General features: G+C 41.3%; 1 protein-coding gene and 1 long non-coding RNA gene across 2 annotated transcripts in view; both read right to left on the bottom strand.

The window, feature by feature from the left end:
• ARHGAP6 (Rho GTPase activating protein 6) overlaps positions 1 to 22,028 on the bottom strand; it is a 309,409-nt gene that overhangs the window by 228,257 nt on the left and 59,124 nt on the right. The gene's annotated exons all lie outside the window — the stretch shown is intronic.
• LOC135295230 (uncharacterized) overlaps positions 9,950 to 22,028 on the bottom strand; it is a 47,644-nt gene continuing 35,565 nt past the window's right edge. Inside the window, exon 4 of the long non-coding RNA XR_010357263.1 lies at positions 9,950 to 9,986. This is a non-coding gene — a long non-coding RNA (uncharacterized LOC135295230). The remainder of the gene's footprint in view (positions 9,987 to 22,028) is intronic.

Below are 22,028 nucleotides of genomic sequence, written 5' to 3'. Positions count from 1 at the left end.
CAGTTGTGAAAATGCCAGTACCTATTCTGATGCAATGCAGAAACCTGTAATGCATCCCCAGCCCTCTAGACAGCAATGAGAACTGTTCAAAATTAAAAACAAGCACAAGACACGTTCTTACAATTATAAGTAGCTAAAACAGAACATTAGCAAATGCTATTTTAAAAAAATCTGATATCACCCTCACCCTACAGAAGGTCTTAGAATTACCCTGTTACCAAATTCTGAATACAGTGTTTTAAAAACAAAGTGTTAGGCTTATTGCCTGAGTCCAAATATTTGTTTTTTCTAAAAAGGGCCTGAGAAGCCAAGCAAATCAATTGCTTTAAGTTTCTGTTGGAGACTAGAAAGAATCTGAAATTCAGAACAAATAGGATTTGTCACATGATGTAGAAGAAAAAGGAAAGCAGAATAATAAAATGCAACATCAGCATCTCCCTGGGAGAATCGGAGTTTTTGCATCATGTTCTTTCTAGTTCCTAATTTCAAGCTGTGCCTTTTGCATAAAAAATTTAGTATGATCATTCTTACCAGCTTTGGCAGGAAATTCAGTTCAATCAAATGACTACTTATTATCGTCTTTGACCAAAACCATGACTAACATAGAAGAACCCAGTAATAATATTTTGATGATTTTTAGGAATTTCTTACATGAAAGGGAGGGGACCAGAGACAGGGGAGATGATTAAAGAGTGTGCCATCTAATGAAATTAAAATTGAGAAATATCTGTGAAATGGAGTTGAACCTCAAAGTATAACATGTAAGAAACAAAATACCTTACACTTATGATACTGGAATTTTGGAAGGCAGACAACTTTTCCCTGGGGAAAAGTTGATGAATTCTCATCCCTGGGGAAGCACCTGAGGCCATCACAGTGGAGTCCACACTGCTGAGACTGGCAAAGGAAACAATCACTGACCCCCACCAGCTCTGTCATCTGTGCCACACTCGTGGGCAGACCCTTCTGACAGGCCACTGCTGGAGAAACCATCAAGCACACGATGCACTTTGAGCCTTTCCAAGCCACCCTCTCTCTGCTCTCTTTCCTTCACCTTCCTTATGGCAATGCAGCAGGAGTCAGGAGCGGCTGAGCCCAGCATGGGTTCGTAGCTTTGGGCACAGCCCCCAGCTTCACCTCGGCCCTGCCCTGCCTCAGCAGCACAGGCAGGCACCAGACACTGGCACCTCTTTGTGCTGCTGAGGTAGCTTTGCAGTTATACTTAGAATTTAAAAACATAATCACCATTCAATTCTGGAGACAGAGTGATCTTAAATGCCACTGGGAACAAAAAATGATGCTCTTATGGAAAAGAAAGCTGCACACCACTACAGGGTGAAATCACGAGGATGCAAGGCATAAAACCAGGCTGTTGGTGACAGGAATTTTCAGCATATCCTCTTCAGAATTGATTAAAAATGTTCAAAGCACAGAGTTAATTCAGCTTCAAAATATGACATGCTGCTTTCTTGCAAACATTTCCATTGAATATTTTCCTGATCTCCATCTGCATGCCAAATGGGATTGCTGTCAATCCCACTGAGCAGCAGCAACTAACCTTTCCTTTCTAGCTCCTCTCTCCTGAAAGCTTGTCCTATCCAATAAGTGATATTTGGCTTTAAGCTGATTGAAAAAGTCTGTACTTAAATATCCAGGACTTCTGAAAGAGTCTTAAGAATTCAGAGAGGAACTACAGTCAGGTCGTCCTTAGTGGAGACTGTCCTCTGCAGGATGACAGCACCAGAGGGTAAAACTTCTAATATCAAAGGAAACAAATTTCTTCCCCCCTCCACATCTTAACAAAATAAATAAAATAAAACCTGAGCAACATTAAACAAATACCAAGTGAGAAGGCATACCCATTCTGTAAGCCACAGATTGGTATTCTGTTTGCAGTATGAGCCTTAATGAAAAAACACACTTCTCATGTGGCAGATCCTAAATAGCTATCACTTCCAAGCAAGCCTTTTTGACACCATGCTCTTTTTGAGGTCCAAAAATTTACTATTATTGGTGTGCTACACTCCTATTACCAAGAATTAATGTTCTCTGGTCCTTTCTGTATCCAGGTAGTGAAAAATTTTCTGCATTTCCTTAGCCAGCAAAGCTTATATGGATGCCTTATTTATTTCCTCTCATCCTTCACTGATTTCTGCTGTCTTCCTGCAAATTAAGGAAGATTAGAAGCATTTTAACAGTAGTGGAAGATTTCCATAATTTTTCTTTAATACAAAAGAGTCATTAGAAAGAGATAATAGCCGTCTACAAAGAGAGTTGTAAATCTAGGACTGCTCAGCATCGTAATGAAAACAGAATCCCAAAGGCATTATCTTAATGCTTCTAAAACTGCCTCCCTCTGTTTTGGGAAGGAAAGCCGCCATACCAATCACAGCACTTTACAGTTACTGTAGAATTAAACAGAAGGACCACCCGTGGTTGCAAGTGCCTGAAACAAAGCATTCAGCAATACATGACAGCTAAAATGAAGCTCCTCCTTCTTGCTATTAAAATGCAGTACACGAGAAATATTTTATTTTATTGTCTGCTTCAGAAAGACGATAACAGTCAATTTGAAATTTGTAAGCCCTAGTATGGTAATCCAGTTTATCCTCCTGTTCACCATCAGTGTTTATTAGACCCAAAGATGGGAGATAAGAAAAAAAACCACAAACGTAATAAAATGGGAACCAGTGACTCACCTTGGGTACCAAGAGCTTGTGGAGAGGAAAAAGGTGGAAGCTTAATGCTAAACAAGTTCTGAGCCTTCACAGTAACTTCTGTTATTGAATGTGCAGAACATTACAAAGTTAAATGATTTTATTTTCCTATACAGGAGTTATTGCAGTAGCCACAAATGAAGGGAAGTGCATATGGCAGAAGAATATGAAGTATGATATTATTGGTGCAGAAATTTGACATAATACATAAACAAGCTATTTAACTTGCATGTAATTGTAGCAAATTGTTACAGCTCACCTGTACTTACAACAGGGACAGTTGTAAGTGATTCACCTTGCTGTGCTCCATGTCCCTCTAACAAAATATAGCTCTTGCTGACAACATCTTTTTTTTTACAATCATGATGTTTTTCTGGGAGGAAAGACAATGTAAGAGGAAGATGGTATGAGCAGCTTAGATTTCTTCTGAGCCGAACTCAGGAATCATTTGCTTTGTTCACTCCTCACCCTTGTTGCTCTTCTTTTTCCACCTCCCACCCAACAGATAACCTATCAGTACTTAAACAAGAAAGCAAAGAGGAGTGGGAATGTCTTTGTAATTGAGGTCTTTTGTAAGTGTGTTTATTTTTTTTCCCAGCATGTTTATTTTAAATTGCCTTAAATGCTCAGCAAGATCATGTAACTGCTGGAGCCCCAGCCTGGCAGCAGGGGCACCTTGCAGGGCAGCAGGGCTGGGCTGGCAGCGTGAGATGCTGCAGCAGAGCAGCGTGCACAGGGCTCCCTCACTGTGGGACAGCATCTCCACTGCCGCCAGCAGCTAAAGCTGTGTCTGCATATGGGACAGCGACAGAGGCAGCGTCTTGTGCACAGAAATCCTGAATGGGGAGGTCCAGCATTCACCACACAGAGATGGATTTTGTGGTCAGTGCCATTTCTAGCTGGAGGGTCAGTGTTGAGGGCAGAAGGACACCACAGCTGTAGCAGCTTTTGCCAGAGGTGTTCCCTGTGCTTTTTTCCTTTGGGTGCCAAGCATATACTGGGAGATTCTCCTGTCCGCACCATGGTCCATGGTTCCTCCCCTTCTCTGTCACACAAGCTTACTGCCATCCCAAAGGGTGGCACCTCTTTAAAACCACATGAGATCTTAGCATTGGGTTTCACAGTGGCATTCACAGGAGTCAAGCAAGTTATAAACACAAGGAGAAAAGGGGAGAGAAAGACCTTCCCCAAGAGCACACTACAGTTGTCTCTCCCAGTAAATACTAAGCTGTACCTGCCTCTGTTTTTCATCCCACTTAAACTTGTCACTGCCTTGCTTTCTAGCTTTCTAGGATTACACTGAATATGGTCACTGATGCCCTCTAAGGGATTTTTGTAGGGATCCTACTATTAATAGAGCAATTTGCTTCCCCCTCAGAGTCGGCCTGAATGCCCCTCAGCAGCGAGGCACTCGGGATGGAGCACGCTGCACCTCGGAGAACACAGCACCTCTGTGATCCCTGCCAAAATTCTCTGCCTCAAACTAACCAGAGCTCATCCCTGCTGTCATGGCTGCACCCTAGTCTGCCGAGAGAGAGAAAACACCTACATGGAATCTGGCACGTAGGTTTGAGTGAAAGCTAGAATCTGGCCTCTCTACTGGGACTGGGGTGTGGTCTCTCAACATTGCATTCACACCATGTAGAAAAAAACCAAAGAATCCAAACCAAAACTTTCAAAAGACAACTTGCATTAACCCAAAAAGCACAGGTTTTGTAAGTGGAAAATCTCAGAAAAAAAATTTCTTTAAAAATACTTCCATTTTCTCAAGAACTTTTCCCAATGGCCTGCAGCATTTGGCAGCAGGTTCTTGATAACAATGAGGGTCCCTGTCACTACATTTCCCTCCATGGGTGGTATTTCAGAGCATAAGGATGGCTGGGAATGGGGACCTTTTCCCTTCCACCACACAAAACACCTTTCTAGGTCTATAACACCATGGTAAGCAGCAGGGTCACTTTTTTCTCTAGCAAAAGAAACCAAAGGCAGTCCAGACACCATGGAGACCAGGAAAAAGCTGAAGATTCTAAACTGAACAATATTTTAAAACACATACTTAATTTTTTTCCCAAAAACTTCTAGTTTTGACAGGCACAGATTTCTCTTTATTTTTTTCCCAGGATGTGACCACCTCTGACTTAACTGTGCAGGACTTTGCCTTCTCCACAGAATAAGGAAATTAAAAAGAAAGCAGGAGGCTGGCTTTCTCCAAAAGCTTGGTTTAAAGTCCTCTTTGCTATTCAGAAAGCCCTGGTTGACACTGATGAGAAGCATGAATTTGGGTTACTATAGGTTGCCTTATGCTACAAATGTCCCCTGATTTTAGTGGGATATTCTTAAAAAAAAACCAAAAAAATCACAAAACACAGTACTTTCTACTGTGGTTTGTAATCTCAGCGTACAGAACATATAAAATACAAGCAATAACTCAACTGAGTTCATTTCCAAGTTTATTAGGAAGGAGGGTAAAATATACAGTCTATAAATTCAAGTGAGCATTCGTACGCACTTTGCCACTCACGATCTTTCACTGGGTAGCGTCATTCCTGAATTAAATACTATTTTTAAAAGGAACCTGTTGTTCTCTTTAAAATGTCATGCATTCTTTTAATGCCATACACCAACACTGAACAATGAAAACCATTTTATTCTTCTGGAATTCATACTTAGAAAACTCAGTTCTGCAAAAATTAATTATTTGAAAAAAAATTTTCATCACAGGTTTTGAATTCTAATAGCTTTTTAATGTTAATCTACCCTGTTTCTAGGCTACAGGTACTATGGAAGCATGATCCTATTAACAGATAATGTATTTTCACTGGAAAATTTGCCTATTAGAAAGAAACTATCTGAAAAACAAAAATGTTCCAAAACTATACACTAATTAAGTGAAAGCTAAAAATTTGTTGATTTGTCTGTATAAAAATGTTTTAAATCTATCAAAAAATACTCCAACGCTAAAAACAAATTTTTTCTTAAAATTTTGCATTTTCTACTTTTCATACCAGTTAAAAGGACAGAAATGCTACAGAAAGCACATTTCAAATTTCTGGCAGTTGGAAAGCCCTGTTTAAACAGGGTTATAGACATCCCACTGTATCCTTTCATAGGACAGTAAATCATGTACATCCTCACTGAAAATTTGCTCCCTATCTCCTGTATAAAATACACCAGCTTACTGTAAGTGAATTCATTATACTTCTTTTTCAGGTAAGTTAAAAGTCAAGGTGTATCAGAGCTCTCCTCTCCAACTGCTTACACAGACTCTTACAAGCCAGAAAAACCACGTAAACAAGGAGCTGCTGGGGAGAGAGGTTTTAAATGGACACAGAACAAAATGTCAGGATTGCCATCAACATTTTCCTCTATTGCTCTAACTCTCTGGAATTTATTTTCATCATTAAGTTTCCAAAGGCTGTTGCAATACCAGATTTGCAACGTCTTTTGCAGTCTTGGTAGTTACACATCCAGAGTAAGCAGCAAGGCTGGCAAGATCACCACACATTTCAGATGAGAGAGAGGACCCTGCTTGGGTCAAAGGTGAAGAGAAGTGAACCCATTTGGGATACCTGTTTTGGTGGCAAAATGAATCTGAATTGCAACTGTTTGAGTACCTGCTTGTACTTTATTATTTCACAGATTCAGCAAGAGAAAAAAAAAAATTAGGCTCATTTAAGAAAAAACAACAAAAAACTTCAAAGTTTTCTCATTGAATTTAAACAAGAAAAGCAGCCCATGGTTTTACTGCAAGTGAAAGGTAATATTTAAATTTGCACTGAAATGCCTATTCCCTGGGCATGTTTTGTAACACATAGGGAAGGGAGGAGAGCAGCTGTGGGGCTGGCAAGGTGTTCAGCTGTTGGAAATTACAAGCTGCTACAGGCACACAGATAACCATGTTGGCCAGGTCTGGATCTGAGTATGTGCCCTAACCACTGGCACCCCCACCCTTAATTCCTAGGGCTCACCAAATATGTAAGTCTTTTATTTTATTGTTTTTAAAGGAATAGGATTGAAAGGAGATAAAAGGAGTAACATACCTTTGAATATAATTTATTTTGTAAATCATATTACTTTCTTAAGAGATGATGATATGGCTTCAAGTCCTTTTGGTCTTGAATCCATTCTTCATTATCACTTCCTAATCAAGAAGAATTACCACTTTAGCCTGAAGCATTTTGTTGTCCAAAACTATTCAGCCAATCATCCCAAATTTCCAAAGAGTTGCAGAGAGAAATCACATTTCATTTTGGGACAAACTATTTTCAAAAATAATGTTCAATTCAAAAGTATGTTTTTCATGGTTTATGTCGATCCACTGCAAAAAAGTGCCCATAAGCCCCACTTTCAGGTTAAATGTAAGGTATTCCACTCCTTTCTAAGATTAAAAAAATGACCAAGATATTTAACACTGTTAACATTTTTCAATGGTTTTTTGGTGGAAATTTTCTTCCTAGGTAAAATTAAGGGCTTGAGCGCATGGTTCTTCCCTGCAGTCAACAAGTTCCTGTGTGCCAGCTGGTGTGCCATTACCTTTTCTTACACATGCTTAAACAAATGCAAGGAATACAACTTAAGTTCTCCTACTTTCACTGCAATCTAAGCTAAATTGGATTACTTGGTTCCTTCCATGGCCAAGGAACATGAGCACGCACTACTACAAAACAGCTTCTTTACTGAACTACAGTACACTATGAAGCAGCAGTAATGTGATTATGCAACTGACACCCAATGTATCTATTGCAGTGCTCCCTAACTCATAATTTCATTAAGTTTTAATTGCTTTTTTAGACTGCAAATGCAATATTTTAAAGCTATAATGTAATTCATTTGTAATTCATTTCCCTTCCCTCACCACATTACTAATATATACTACCAAATTTCACTGGAGTTTAATAAAACTTGTCCTTTGCTATTAAGAAAGAGCATTCAAAGTTACAAGACATACAATTACTGAGTGCCTAAGAATATTGTCAATTAGCAAGATGACTATAAATATGGAAATCTCATTACAAAGAGCTGTTTGAAACTTAATACCAACCAACTCCTGACAAAACATGCTAAATTATAATTTTGTTCCTACCCTATTTTTCAGGAGAATGCTGGTGTTACAATAAGATACCAGTTACTCTCACTTCAGTCTTGCAAATACCTCTATGTTGAAAAAACCCAATAAGATTGGTTTATTTTTTGCTTCTAACAGTATAGGAAAAGATGGAAGGAAACAGAAAAGGGAACATGTTGAAATTATTAAAGCACAATGGTCATAGGGAATTGCCAGAAAAAACAAACAGTATAAATTGAAAGATGTTTTCTAAAGACTGAATTCTCTACTCCATTACAAAATTGAGTGTTTTCTTTTTGGATGGATAAGGAGCATTTATAAAAAACAGCCCTCGCATAAACTGCAGCACGACAATCAAAAGTACAGCAGGTGTTGAGGGACAGAGGAAGCCTCCTCCTTCGAAGGACCTCAAAACAGGATGGATAAAGCACACATGGCTGTTACTTTGTTAATTAGCAAATATTTGTACACAAACATGCAAGTTTGTCAGTTATAATTCAATTTCCCCTGAGGCCAAACTGTACAGCAAAGCAGTCCCCTCTGGCAGACACTGCAGATTTCTCATTCCACATTCAACATGAAATGTAAGCAGCAGAGTTACTAGTCATAGAAAATCTTTTTGTAAGGGCAATCATCTCGTACTTTTCTCATAATTTTATCACTTCTCAGCCACTAATTGTTTTAGTGTTAATTTGCTGTAATTTTAGTATCAAGAATAATGTGAATATTCCATTACAGAAAAAGCTCTTCATCAACTACTTCAAAATGTGTTAAAAATGCTATTAGTTCTATATAAAAAGTGAAATAAATGCTGTTCTTCCTTGCTTTTAGATTTCACATTTAAAAGTCTAATGAACAACTGTAAAGTGCACAGGGCTGCTATGAACTCAAGCCCAAGCACCTGCACACTTTGAGGCAGGAACTTATTATTGGATATAGATGTTATTCATGTAGGAGACATAGTTTGTGCTTCACCAGAGGAAAATGCTCATGCTCAGAAGGGTCAGAAGGTTCTGACTGTGCTTCTTTCCCTTAAAGCCTACACTCTGATGGGGCTGTGTGTGAAAGTCCACAGAGGGGACCAGCTGGCAGCCAGCAGCTCCTCACACGTGATCTGACTCAGGATGCATTACAGTTAAATCTCAGAGCTTGGGCCCATAAAATAAACTTCATGCAAGAATATTAACAAAAAGTTTTATTTTTACATTAACAGGATACACATAATGCATTTGCTATGAAAATAAATCTCTTTGAGCAAAGCAAAAAATGCCCTTATTTCTAATAATAGGAGGGAAAATTAGAGTTGGCAAACTTAAGAGACAATTAAGCCAGTGTTTCAGAGAACTCCAGATCACTGCCAAAACAAATATTCAGATAAAAGAATGCAGCTTCCACTCCCTGCTTCCTTATTAACTGTGTTTTCTTCTCTAGCCATTACAAAGAGGTTTGTAAAATATACTCAGAAAGTATATGGGTCTCTGTTTTCCATTTGAACTTGATTGTTGTTTCTGAAGATGCTACCAGCTGCTGAAGGAGAAAGCATTGCACTAATATTCACTCTATAAATAATGTAAGAAAAAAAGGAAAGCCACTGCACAGCAAGGTTAAATGAGGACAACGTGGGAAATTCAGTGTAAGGGACTGTGAGGCCTCTCACTTGGCTTTCCAAGTGCAACATATTCATTGCATTTTATTAGCTGATTAACGAGGTGTCTGGCAATTCATCTGGAGCTACTGAAGCCCTTTGATCCATCCTTCTTACAAGCGCTCCTCTTAAGAGACAAAAAAAAGTTCTTTGCAGCTAAAATCCCTGTGTCCAGCAGGAAGATGCTGCAGGGGGCCAGGCTGGAGATGGGCAGCACGGTCTCCCCACACCAAGGGGAGAGGTCCAGCTGTCTCACCCACCCACAGAACTGACCACTCACCCTCGTGAGGCTCCATCCTCCATGCTGTGCCAAGGCTGGCAGGTAAGCTGGCAGTGTCTCTGTGACAGTGATAGCTGTGTGCCACCCCGTGGCTCTGGGAGGCTCGGGGTCCATCCTCCACGCTGTGCCAAGGCTGGCAGGTAAGCTGGCAGTGTTTCTGTGACAGTGCTTGCTGTGTGCCACCCCGGGGCTCTGGGAGGCTCCGAGGTCTCAATGGGGCACGCAGCGGCTGCATGGGCACTGCTGGACACGTCTGCTTGCTTTGGGGAAGCTCTCAACCTGCAAAAGCCCTCGTTACCCTTGCATGCACAGGCATCAATAACCTCAATACAAGAATTTCAAAGAATATTTTCACACAGAAATCATGGCCTCAGACCTGCATATGGTTTGTAGTGTTCAAGCCTAAAAATCTCCAATATTAAAAGCCTTCAGTTTGCTCTTGGGTGCTGAAAAAAGCCTCTCCACACACTGCCATAGGCAGAGACATACAGAGCCCACTGGACCAACCATCTGTGGAGCAACAGCAGTGAAAATCTGGACCAAATGGCTCAAGAATTTTGCTAATCTACAGGTGACAAATGCCAAGGTTAAGCTCTGTATGGCAGGGTACAACTTCCCGAATGCATGCAGCTTAGAGGTGGTGTCTTGCTGCTTAATGTACGGCCTTTAGAATGATACAAAGTAGTACAATCTTCATAGACACCCTCAAAAGACAGAGAATTGCCTTACAAAAGAGGCAGTTTTATGTAAGTGTTCCCTTTTCTGCCATCTTCACTTTAGACCAAAACCCTAGAAGCTGTCCTTATCTTGTAGCTTTGGATGTCACTCCAAGCAACAAAGAACAGCAGATGAAGTGAATCCAGGGGGAGCAGCACAGGAAAGAGGCAGGAAAAGCAGAGTGATAAGAAGCAGGAGGGAGCAGCTTTCATCTTGATCAAGATGAGAGTACAGACTCTCTGGAGAGCAGCTGGGTTCTCCATCTGTACTGAAAGAACAGGGACATGATAGTTTCACAAAGCTCTCTGAGACAGGATGAGGCAGTCCTAGACCTATACCAGCTGAGCATCACAGCAACAGCTGATGAGCTTTACAGTCAAATATTATCCAGAACTGAATTCTTAGCATGCTTCTGTAATCACAAGAATTAGTTAGCATGCTTCTGTAATCAGAAGAAACAAAATTTTCTAGAATAATCCTATTTTATTTTAATCTTATTCCTCCCTAGTAACAGGGTGATCTCAGAAGAATCAGAGGCACTAAAACACTCAGCTCATCAGGGTCTGTACATATATTTTGGGAGGCACCCTGGGGCCTAAGCACAGCCATCTAGTGCCACTTCAAATGCACTTTAGGGTAAACAAGACTACTGAGGGACCAAGCAGAGTGACATAAGCCCTCTGCTGGACCCACAGCAGATGGGACAGCCAAGGGCACCTCAGCTGGTTCCAAACAGTTGTGAACCCCCAAATGCCCGTCTCAGTGCCAGGGTCACCTAAGAAATAAATTAGGATTCTCAGAAAATGAATACACATTTTTCCCTAGCAAGCTGGAAAGGACATTTTAAAAACAGAAATCTACCTGTGGCAGGTCTAAACCTGCACCCTTTAGCAAACAGCAGCTGGTGGAGAAATACCTTATGAGTTAAAGTTTACACAGAGGCATAATTATGGAGCCACTCATTAAGGTGGAGACAAAAAAGTGAACTCCAGTGACATCCTGAAGGACAGGGGTCTTGCGGGAATTAGGACTGCTGCTGCTCCTCCCTCATCTGGAAGGCAGTACCCACTGCAGCTTTCTGTGAGCGAGCTTCTGAGTCCATTAACTGGAAGCTGATGCTGCTGTTAATGATTAAAATCCAAGTTTTATGGATACCTAGCTGTAATGGAGTTTCCTATATCCAGCACCCAGTGCCCAGCACTGACCAGCCTGTCATGGTTACTACAGGGATCAATTGTTAACACAATTTTAAGTGTCAGCTGTGCACAAGTCTCAATCCTGCACAGTTCAATGATAACTTTCTATTAAGAAATCAAATGTGCAGAGTAGAACAATACATGGCCTGCAGTGCTAAAGATTTGCATATAATCATTAACAAAAAGCCAACGCATTACTTGAATTTTTTTAAGAAGGGAATCCTATGCTGTATTTTCTAATAGTAAGTCACAAGGGATAAAATAAAGCTAACATGAAACAGTGATAATAGCTAGTTTCAAACAGAAATTTAATTTACTATGTCCTAACCTGTGTCATATTAAAATCTGTTCTCCGGTAACATTCAAAATTACCTTCTCCAAAGCTTTGATACAGCAAAGAAAGTGTGGAACTATGAAGAACAGGAAAAATTTCAGATGTAGATGAAATCTACCATACCTCCATGCTGATATTTCCAGACTGCAGCATTGATTGGCCACACTAGTGTTTGCTCCCGCTGGTTTTATGTCTTTCCTGGATGGTGAGGGAGGGGAAGAGGGGCAGGCTGTGCTGTGGTTCTAGGGAGAGGCTGATGCTGCTGTCTTTTTCAACACGCGGAGTATTTCCTGCAATTCTTGCCATCATTTCCTGGAGCCACAATTTGACATTTCCCTTAGTAAACCTCCTTTGCATCCAACAGATGTATATTTTACTGTAGTCATTTAATTGATATTCCCTTGACAAGGTACAGAGCAGCATAAGGCAAGACCTAATAGTCTATTCTCAAAAAGGCAAAAACTAGCTCTAATTCTGGTATCCCTGCTGCTCATCAAAGGTGGCAGAAGCCTCACTCTGCATGAGGGGATGTCCTTGCAGGAAGCTTGAAGCAGCTCTGTGCCATCACAAGCAACCAGACACCCTTTTTTTAGCTGAGGTCTCTGCACCAGGAACATGGGGTACAATTTCAGGAGTGAATTAGTGCTTGACCACCTTGCTCTTCAGCTGCTGATGTGGGATTCATTAACCTTTTTAGGTTTGGGCTACCTACCTACCTGTCTGACACCCTGTGGCAGCAGCTGCTCACCCAGGGGGCTGTGAGGCTGGACTTCCAAGCCAGTGGGGCCAGATTTGGGTACAAGCTGAAAGTGCTCCCTCAAGACATTCCAGTGCATGTCACACAATCATCATGGCATCACAACCTTTTGCCTGTCCATTTTTGTACCACTGAAACACTTGTATCAATGCATAAACAGTTCCAAAACAACTGATGTGCTTCAAGAATTTTTAAAGGATCTCATGGTCTTCCTCAAAGCAATCTTTTAGATTCAAAATGTTATTTGCATAAACAGCAAAAATACTCGAAAGGCAAAAAATCTACCAAATCCCTTGAAATTAATCTTCTCATTCAGCCTTAAATAAATGTGCTTGTTATTTGTCATCCAGGATTCACTTAAACAGTTTTGAGGACTTGACCCCAAAGGAATGTATGCATTTCTGGACATGCTGACAAACCAGCAACACCCCAGGCTCACATCCAACACTATCGATTTTCATGGCTGCCAGTGCGAGCTGGAGACATTAGGATGTTAAAAACAGCACAGCTACACTTACAAGCACTCCCAAGAAAAAAGCACGACCAGAAACAATTGCAGTTACTAAATATATTCAGTAAAACTCCCAAAGCATGCAAAAGCCAGCCATGGCAAATGCCTGCTTAGTAACTGGATCCACTCTGAGATTGTCCTCGATGTCCCTTGGCTTAGAGGAAAATGACATCCTTTAATGAGGACAATCAGTGGAGGGGGAGGAAGATGGGGAAGTGAGGGGAAATGCTTTTTCATTCTATAATTATAACTTAATTTTGAGAATAAACTGATCATTTAATGACTCCTACCAGTTTGAAAACAGGATCCAGGAAGAGATGTGACCAAGCAGAGACAACTGCCATGTTCCGTCTCTGAAAAACTCCCAGCTGCTAAAAGCAGTGTCTACCTGGAGGGAGCTCCTTGTGCACCCCCAGGTGGGCTGAGCCCCTCATATCCCTCATGCCTCACACTTCTGGCAGGGACACAGACCTGGGGACACTTCCAGGAAGCCAGAGTGCATTTGGGACATCTGTCTCTGCCATCTTTCAGTAGACATCTGAAAACCAAACTAAAAACCTCCAAAATGAGACTTAAGACCTCAAAACCTTGATGTGGAGTAAAGAGATCCCTGCTAAGCTGCCCCAGGAGCTGCCCTCATGGCAACGCTCATCCACACCACTCTTCTACCTGAACCTGATTTCTACAAAACTGGGCAGAGCTCTCTCCCAACTCCTGCACACAATCAAAGTAATTCATGGGAGATGGTGTGGTTGTGTGAGAGTCACTCGCAGAGCAAAACAACCTAAAAGTAACTTGAAGCTTCCACTGGGTAGTTTCCATTTGTCCTTATCTTTCAAGGTATTTTCTGCAAGTCCAAACTATTTTTTTCATTTTGGATGACAACTGGAGTCATCACATGTGTACATGTCCCACTGAGTATAAGCTTAAGGCACGCAAGAAACAGAGCAGGAGTCCCTGTGACATTACAACAGATGGCAATGGGAGTGGATGAGAAGGTATGACATCACACCATGGAAAGACCTGTTCCAGCAGCAGAAGTCCTGGTAGAGTGAATGTGTGGGCAAGGCCACAGGAGAAGCAGGGGGACGACCACCCCCACCACCAATACAAGGCTGATGCAGCCAGCTGAAGGGACACCTGCGCTGCAAAGCTCCATATCTGAATGTGTAGGAATGGATGGGGTTTATGAACCTCTCCCCCTGAAAAATACTCAGAGAAGCATCTGCATGGAATTTTGAAAGTATAAGCCCTGAAAAGAGGAAAAAAAAAATCAAGAAATAGTTGAAAAGGCAAGGGAAAAAATCTGACACTGAATCCAACATATTGCCAGATGCATGCATTTGCAGGCAAAGCCAGACTCTCCACTGCTCAATGAAAATCAGAAGGTATCTAATATTTTCAGGAGAATCAGTCCACCAGCCTGTGCTAAGGATATCTAGCCTGAATTTCTGCAATTCTTTATCTGCTCTTTGTAAATTATTTCTGATTTATTTCCCCAGCAAAGAGAAGACAGGCTAATCTAAAAATAAGCTGTGAGAGCAAAACCACAGAATTACATTCAGAGCTTCGGCACTTGACAATTTTTAGGCTGCGGTTCCAAATAATCTCATTTTCTTTCAGCATAAAAAGCAGCAAAATATTTTGCTGAAGTGAGGTCATATAATACGTATGTTTGGTAGATAGACATAAATATATCCTTTTGTCCTGACCACTGGGCATGCTGAAAACACTATGTTTATAACATCAGGATGCCTCATTTTCAAGCATGAAAATCCTAAATGGTTAACAAGGCAACACATACTACTCAGGACCCAGAGCTTTCTCTTTCACCTTTTCTTCCTCCCTAAATAAGGCAAATATGATTACGTTAAATTTCCTTCAGAGGTTGTGCCAAAAATTTAAAAGTAATAGGAAGAAAAATCTTTCTGTGTAGATTTCCATCAAAACAGTATACTTGCAAGCAAAATGATGTGCTATTATTTTTAAAGGTTACCAAAAAGAAAGTGGCAGGGTTATTCTGTAACAAAACTTCACACTACACCTGTGTCTCTGTGCAGCAGTAACATGGACCATGTTAGTCAATGTGTGCTGCCAGGTCTTTCCTCCTAAAGAAACTATTTTAAATGTTTTAATTCAACAAAATCACACCAAATTTTAAACTTTCATATCTCTAATTATAGGTTTGATTTTATAATCATCATACAGAGAGCCAACCTTGCCTGCTGTTCATGCATCTGTTAGTATTCCTACCACTGCTGATGTAACAAGAAGCTCCAAACGCTTCTATGCTTTTCATTTTAGCAGAGCTCTTGGTCCTGAACATTAACAGCTTTTTGGGAAGACTCCACAATGGGAAATGGGATTTGATAAATATTCTTCCATTTTGAGTCCAGTCTCCTAAGGTAACAAGGCCCTTTTTCCTGTCTGTCTGTTAGTCCTCCTACAGCAGCCCTTTGGGACAGCACAAGCCACATTCTCCAGGAGCAGAGTGGCAGAAGATGAGTTGCACTGCCATAGACTTTGCAATATCCCTGGCTGACAAGCAGAAGCCCAGAGGGAAAAACCACAAAGTGAGCACAGCACAAGTCTGTTTGACCTGCTGGGCTGGGCTGCCTGTCACTGTATGTGCCAGCCAGGCCATCAAAGGGGACCTGGGAGGGACGGGGCCTGTTCCCCCCTGGCCAAGCAGTGCCAGCAGGATGGACCCACACAGGGAAGGATGGGAGAAACTCTATCAGAAATATCAGTGACTGCCAGCAACTAGCAAGTCAAGCAACTAGCAAGTCAAGGGTGAGACTTAGGAAAGAACACATTCTGTTAGTCCTTTTCCTCAGGGGACAGCTTGTTATTTTGTTACACATAAGTTATACAGAGATGTAAAATAGACCAAAGCTCTTGCTGTTTTAGTTTTTGGGCCCACAGCTCAGTGTGCTGTGAACAGCCAATCAAGAAACAAAATCACAACTATTAAAAGAGTACATGGGTGTGGGCATATCTATACACCCCCAAGGAGAACAGTGCTGGCACCAGCTATGTCATTTCTCCCCAGAAGTGAGGTGGTAAAAGGGTGTGTTGGTGTGTATCTCTGAGCCAGAGGCAGACAGATGCTCAGGGCAGTGGGCTGGACTCAGTCACCAAAGCAAAGCATTTGCTGACCTCCACACTTGCAGTGCCACAAGTTCCCCACCCAGCTGTCAAGTCCTGTCTCCTATCAGCAGACACTGCTACAATTTTAATTTATAAAGCACCATTCTAGAAAGTGTCATTTTTCCTGCAAATCAAAACCCTTCCAGATACCTGCTCACAGGGCAGCACATGCTCAGCAACAGATTCCCTCTGTGGCTGAGAAAACTGACAAGCCAAAGCCTCCTTTCCTCCTCACTGTGTTCACTTCACTGCGTGTGAGGAGTTCTACTGGTAGCTGCTCCCAACCAGACAGCTCATGGCAGTGAGGGCTGGCAGGAGCCCCCAGTATATTTCTGCATGAATAGGAAGTCATTCTCTCTCTGGAGGGCTTATAAATGAGCCCCTACACTTACAGCTACCAAATGTTTCATTCTAGGCATTTTATCTATGTAAACCAAACAGATAACAAGGAGAGCAACGACCTTTGAAATACTTATGAATCAATTAAAGTCCTAAAGATTTCTACTGCACAGTGATAAGGAGCAAATTCGCACATAAGATGCCAAAGCATATGGAGCAACTGATTTTATATGTGTCCAGAAACTGTAGGTTTGCACAAAGAGAAAGGAAGAAAAAAATGAGCTATATACAGATTTCAATATAGATACCAGATACCATGAAAGCAATATGCAATAAATTAATGTGATGGAACATACAAACTAAAAAAAAATGTGAAAGGTTTACCAGCCAGCCTAGAAACTATAAATATAGACTGATGTATTGATAGAATACTTTTGGATTTACCTGTTTTCTCAACCATTCTCTATATGTTAATTTTATGACAGTAGACAAAAGCTGTGTAAAAATACAGATAATACATAACAACACTTGCTCAATGTGTGCAAAATTTATTCTCCTTTTCCTGTGTTGCAAAGGTGCTTATTTCTCTCATAAACACCATGTTCAAGGAAACCTGAATGTGAACATAAATGGCTTAATTTTGTTGTTTTGGTGTACTCAGTTTCACAAAAATGAAGCAGGATAGTGTGAAGGTCACTGTTCAGTATGCACAATGGCAAAAAAATTAAGAAAGTGCAGGGACTCACTGATAGAAATGGGGACTTTAAATAGGTTTGAAAAATAACCCAGTGCAGCAGGACCACAGCAACACTGAAATACCACAGAGGCCTGGATGGTACCATCTCTCCAAATTTCTCACCATCTGAATATAAGAAAGGAGGAAGGGGCAGGCAAAAGCAATACTGAGTTCCATGATATCAATCAACTGTTCAGTATCTTCCCCTTCAATGAAGTTGTGTTCTCCTAACTTGCATCCTTCATAGTGGTTTTAAAACTTTGAAGCTGAAATTAAAGCAGTCTCAGCTGATGAAAAAGCAACTGAATAAACACACTAGAAAACAAATTGCTTGTCTCCATACACTGTCACTGCAGGGGGAGGTGCTGCTGGAACATGTGTATCTCCCCAGGTTATTCTGTGAATCTGTCACTGTGGTATGAAGGCAGCTTTTAGCCTGTCAGCCACATTCACAAGGGCATCACAAGGCAATTGGCACAGTCCACAAACAAAGCCAGGTCCTAAATTCAACTCTTTCACTTAGCTGGGAAACAACTAAAATGTTGTATCCCTTACAGTCTTTCAATAGTGTCAGAGAAAGGGGGAAAAGAGGAACATTACAATAAAGCAATTGGACTTTCTATTTCTAGCTATTTTTTCACCTACATTTTGTTGACCCATTTGCAGGAACAAAAAAAAAAAAGCACCAAAACACCCCAAACCACAAAACCTTGCTATCATTATTCCTGAAAACTCCTTGGGCAAAATGCTTTCCTTTTGGAACATGACAGTTCTTTGAGCATGAAACATGTCACCAGATATTGTCAAACCCATATCCTTACAGAAGAAATAGTCCTGTTTTCCCAAGTGCCTCTCTCTCACCTCCATGATGGCTCCTAGGCTGGCAGACAGTATGTGCCTGTGGGAGACCAAAAATCAGGCTCCCAGATCTCATGACAGCATAAAGACCTCCACTGATATCTATTTAAAACTTTATATGTGCCACCTCTATAATTACATAAAACTCATCCTGTGGGAGCACTGACTCCAGCATTTCTAGCAACCTTTAGAAAATATATTTTTTTTGCCTCCTCCTTTCACGGTAAATTATTCCCATTTAGAGGTTGCAGAGAATGACCCTGCCTATGCTGGCTCTTCTTTGGAGACAGAACTGAAAGAGGCACATGAAGAGGAACAAGTGTTCTCTGAGCTGCACTCTTTCTGGGCAACAGACAATTATGTTTGGGTCAGGAAAAGTTACCTCCTTGAATGGCAATTTATAAAAAACACTGTGGCTTGTAGGACCAGGTCATACAGGCTCTAACTGAATATTGTATAATTTATGTGAAGACAAACTTCAGAGATTTAAATACTTCACTGCAAAAGGTGCAAGAGTAGACATCTTTCATTGTTTTGCTCTAAAGATGTGCCACTGGGAGGGGAAGCCCTTGGAGGACAGCAGGGGCCCTGCTGGTGCTGGAGAGCCCTGGGGTCATGTTTTACATTCGGGCAGGGAGCCTGCTGCCCACATTAACATCCCCGGCCGTGCCTCTGTGCCTGTACCCATACATTACCTGCCTGTTACAGCCCATAAACAGCACAGGGAGAACTGAACCCATGTGCCATTAGCAGCTGAACTGGGCACCCATGCAGGCAGAAAGGGCTGCTCCATTGGCACTGGCATCTCATAGAGCTGCTTCTGCTGTCACCTCTCCCCAGCCCTTCTCCTCCAGTACCCAGGGCAGAAGGATTAGGCTGCTTTGCACTCTTCTCCCTGTTTTCTCTCTGGGTGGTTTACTTACTCATCCCCTTATTATTCACAGTCTCACTGAAATTTATTTCTATCCCACAGACAGTAATGGTGGAAACAGATGAGACATAAAGGAAGTTGCTTTTGTACAGAGAAGGAAAGAAAACAGTCTCTGTAAATAGAGCATGATATTAACAGGCTGATGCCTGACACTAAGCAAAAATAGCATCTTCTCCAAGAAACTTAATTTGCTGTAAAGATCACCAGATATGTGAAGATCTTTGATCTTCACAATTATTCACCCATGAAGCCTCTTGATCTAAATGGCCAACACATTTTCTTTTGGGACAGCACGGAGGGCTTCTCTTTAAAAGGACATAATCAAACATGTTTAAGGGAAGAACTGATATGAAGAAGTGAAGTAGACACAAAAATAGAGCATAATCAGTAACAAAATAGAAAATTAACATGTGAATTAATAAAAGCAGGAGTTTAGAATATGAATGTAATGACTGCCAAGCAGACTATGACATTCTCCTTTTAAGTCAGCATGCTGGCTCCTTGGGAGAAACACAGCTGGTGCTTTTGTTTCTTCAGCAGCCTCCCTTGTACACGCAGAAGAAGTGGTCTCACTCACTTCATCCTCTGTTTATTGATGAGAAACTGAATGCAACCAGGAACAAGCATTGTCAAAATATTTGGGGTTTAGAAAATCTTGCTTTAACTTCTATAAAGCTTGGAGTCAAAATGCAGCTGCAGGCAGCCTATGCTGCAGACTGCCCCAGTCTGCATCCTGGCCAGCACAAGGAGGACTGAGTGGGGCTGGCAGCCCCTGCAAGCACCAGGGCAGGGTCACTTCAACTCTGCCTTGCCCCAGGCACCACCGAGGCTGTGACACAAGGGCATTAGCTTCACCAAAAGGGCCAAGAGGGTGAACTGGCAGCATGCACTGGTTCCAAGGAAATATGAGCAAGAACTAGAAAAGACACAGGAGTGAAGATTCTCCTTTAAAACACATCTGAAAAACATGTAACCACTCAGGGCCTGAAGTGAGACAAACCAGATGAGTTCTTGAGACACAGTATTAGGATTCCCAGAGTAAAATGAGCATCATAAATCTTTGCTTCTTCCAACCAAAAGCAACACTGCCCCAGGTGCAGGCAGCGCTGGGGCTGGGATGGAAACAGCACCGGCTCACCACATCACCCAAGATGAGCCTTCACTAGCGAAAAAACCTGAGAAGCAGCTGTGTTGCCTTGTCCCAAATGTGAACTTCTCATTTCAGAGAGCAGCACAGCTTCTGTGGTGCTGCAGCATGGCTGTTGACCTACAGTTCAGTCCTCCACTCTGCACAGCTGCTGCTGGACTTTCAGAGAGAGAACAGTTAGTCAAAAATTTAAGGTTGAAAAACAAAGTACTCAGTGACATAGAAGTGGTAAAGAGAGAAGCTCACTCCCTTTCTCACTTGCAGTTTGATTCTCTGGATGGCATCAAGAGATGCCCACAGCTCCTCAAGTAATGAAGTATCAGAATAACACTTTTTCTAGCCTACCTCAATAGTCATTGGCATTAACTTCAACAGGATGTTAAATATTTTTCAAGGCCATGTATGTATGTGTGTGTGTGTATATGTATATATGGTATGCTGATTTAATACAGTAAGATTAGAGTCACATTTTCTCATCCTAAAAAGAAATTATAATTTTAAAATTAGATGTTAAACTTAACAGAAAATTAACCTAGGTACATTTTTAATGCAATGAGATTTAAAATAGAAATAACTGCTATATGAATTTTCCCCTCCAAAATGTGAATCATATGATCTAATTATTTTACCAGTATATAAACAGTTTGGGTTTTTTCTCTGGCACAAGTTATGAATACACTCTTTTTCTATTTCTGTCATGTGTAAGCACATTTTTCTCACGACTTCCATATTTCAGTACATGGAGGGTACCCTGCAAATAGCACATTCATGAAGCCATACTGATTGCAATAAACCATTTATATGCAAAGCACTGAAGTTTCAAACCATGTGCTTTTCATTTTATGTGTACAGTAAAATTACTACACCTGGACTAAATCCAAACAGAACCTCAAGTCCCAGATCATTAACAACTTACTTTATGTGTTTATGCTACAATTCTCATCTGAAACGAGACCCTAGGAAGCCATAATAACAAAATGCTGTAAAATTACACAATGCTGTCAAATTGAAATATCTTTTAACACAGATGTATTTACCCAACTTTAAACAGACTTATTTCCAAAACTATGTCAATATCTGCTATAATATTATATTATAATATTATATTCAAACTTTCAATAGTGTTCATCAAGTCAGAATGAGCTGATGAGACTCTTCTGCTGCCAGCAAGAGTGACATGAATGTCTCAGGTTGTGAGATCCCACCGGGAGCTCTGCACCCAGGTCTGGGGTCCTCAGCACAGGAAAACAGGGACCTGTTGGAGCAAGTCTAGAGGAGGACCACAGACCTGATGGGAGGGCTGGAGCACCTCTCCTGTGAGGACAAGGCTAAGAGAGCTGGAGTTGCTCAGTCTCGAGAAGATTCCAGGGAGATCTTAGAGCAAGAAAGAATACAGACTTCTTTTGTAGGGCCTGTTGTGATAGGAGATATGGTTTTAAACTGAAAGAGGGTAGATTTAGACTAGATATAAAGAAGAAATTATTTACTGTGAGTGAGGGTGGTAAGGCACTGGAACAGGGTGTCCAGAGAGGTCGTAGGTGCTCCAGACCTGGAATGTTCAAGGCCAGGCTGGATACCATCTGGTCTAGGGGGAGGTGTTCCTGCCCATGGCAAGGAGATGGAAGTCAAAGATTTTTAAGGTCCC

Source organism: Passer domesticus, chromosome 2 (genome assembly GCF_036417665.1).
Source record: "Passer domesticus isolate bPasDom1 chromosome 2, bPasDom1.hap1, whole genome shotgun sequence".
In the NCBI taxonomy this organism is placed as follows: Eukaryota; Metazoa; Chordata; class Aves; order Passeriformes; family Passeridae; genus Passer; species Passer domesticus.
The sequence above is the reverse complement of the archived record's forward strand: the minus strand, read 5'-3'. Positions and strand labels throughout refer to the sequence as shown.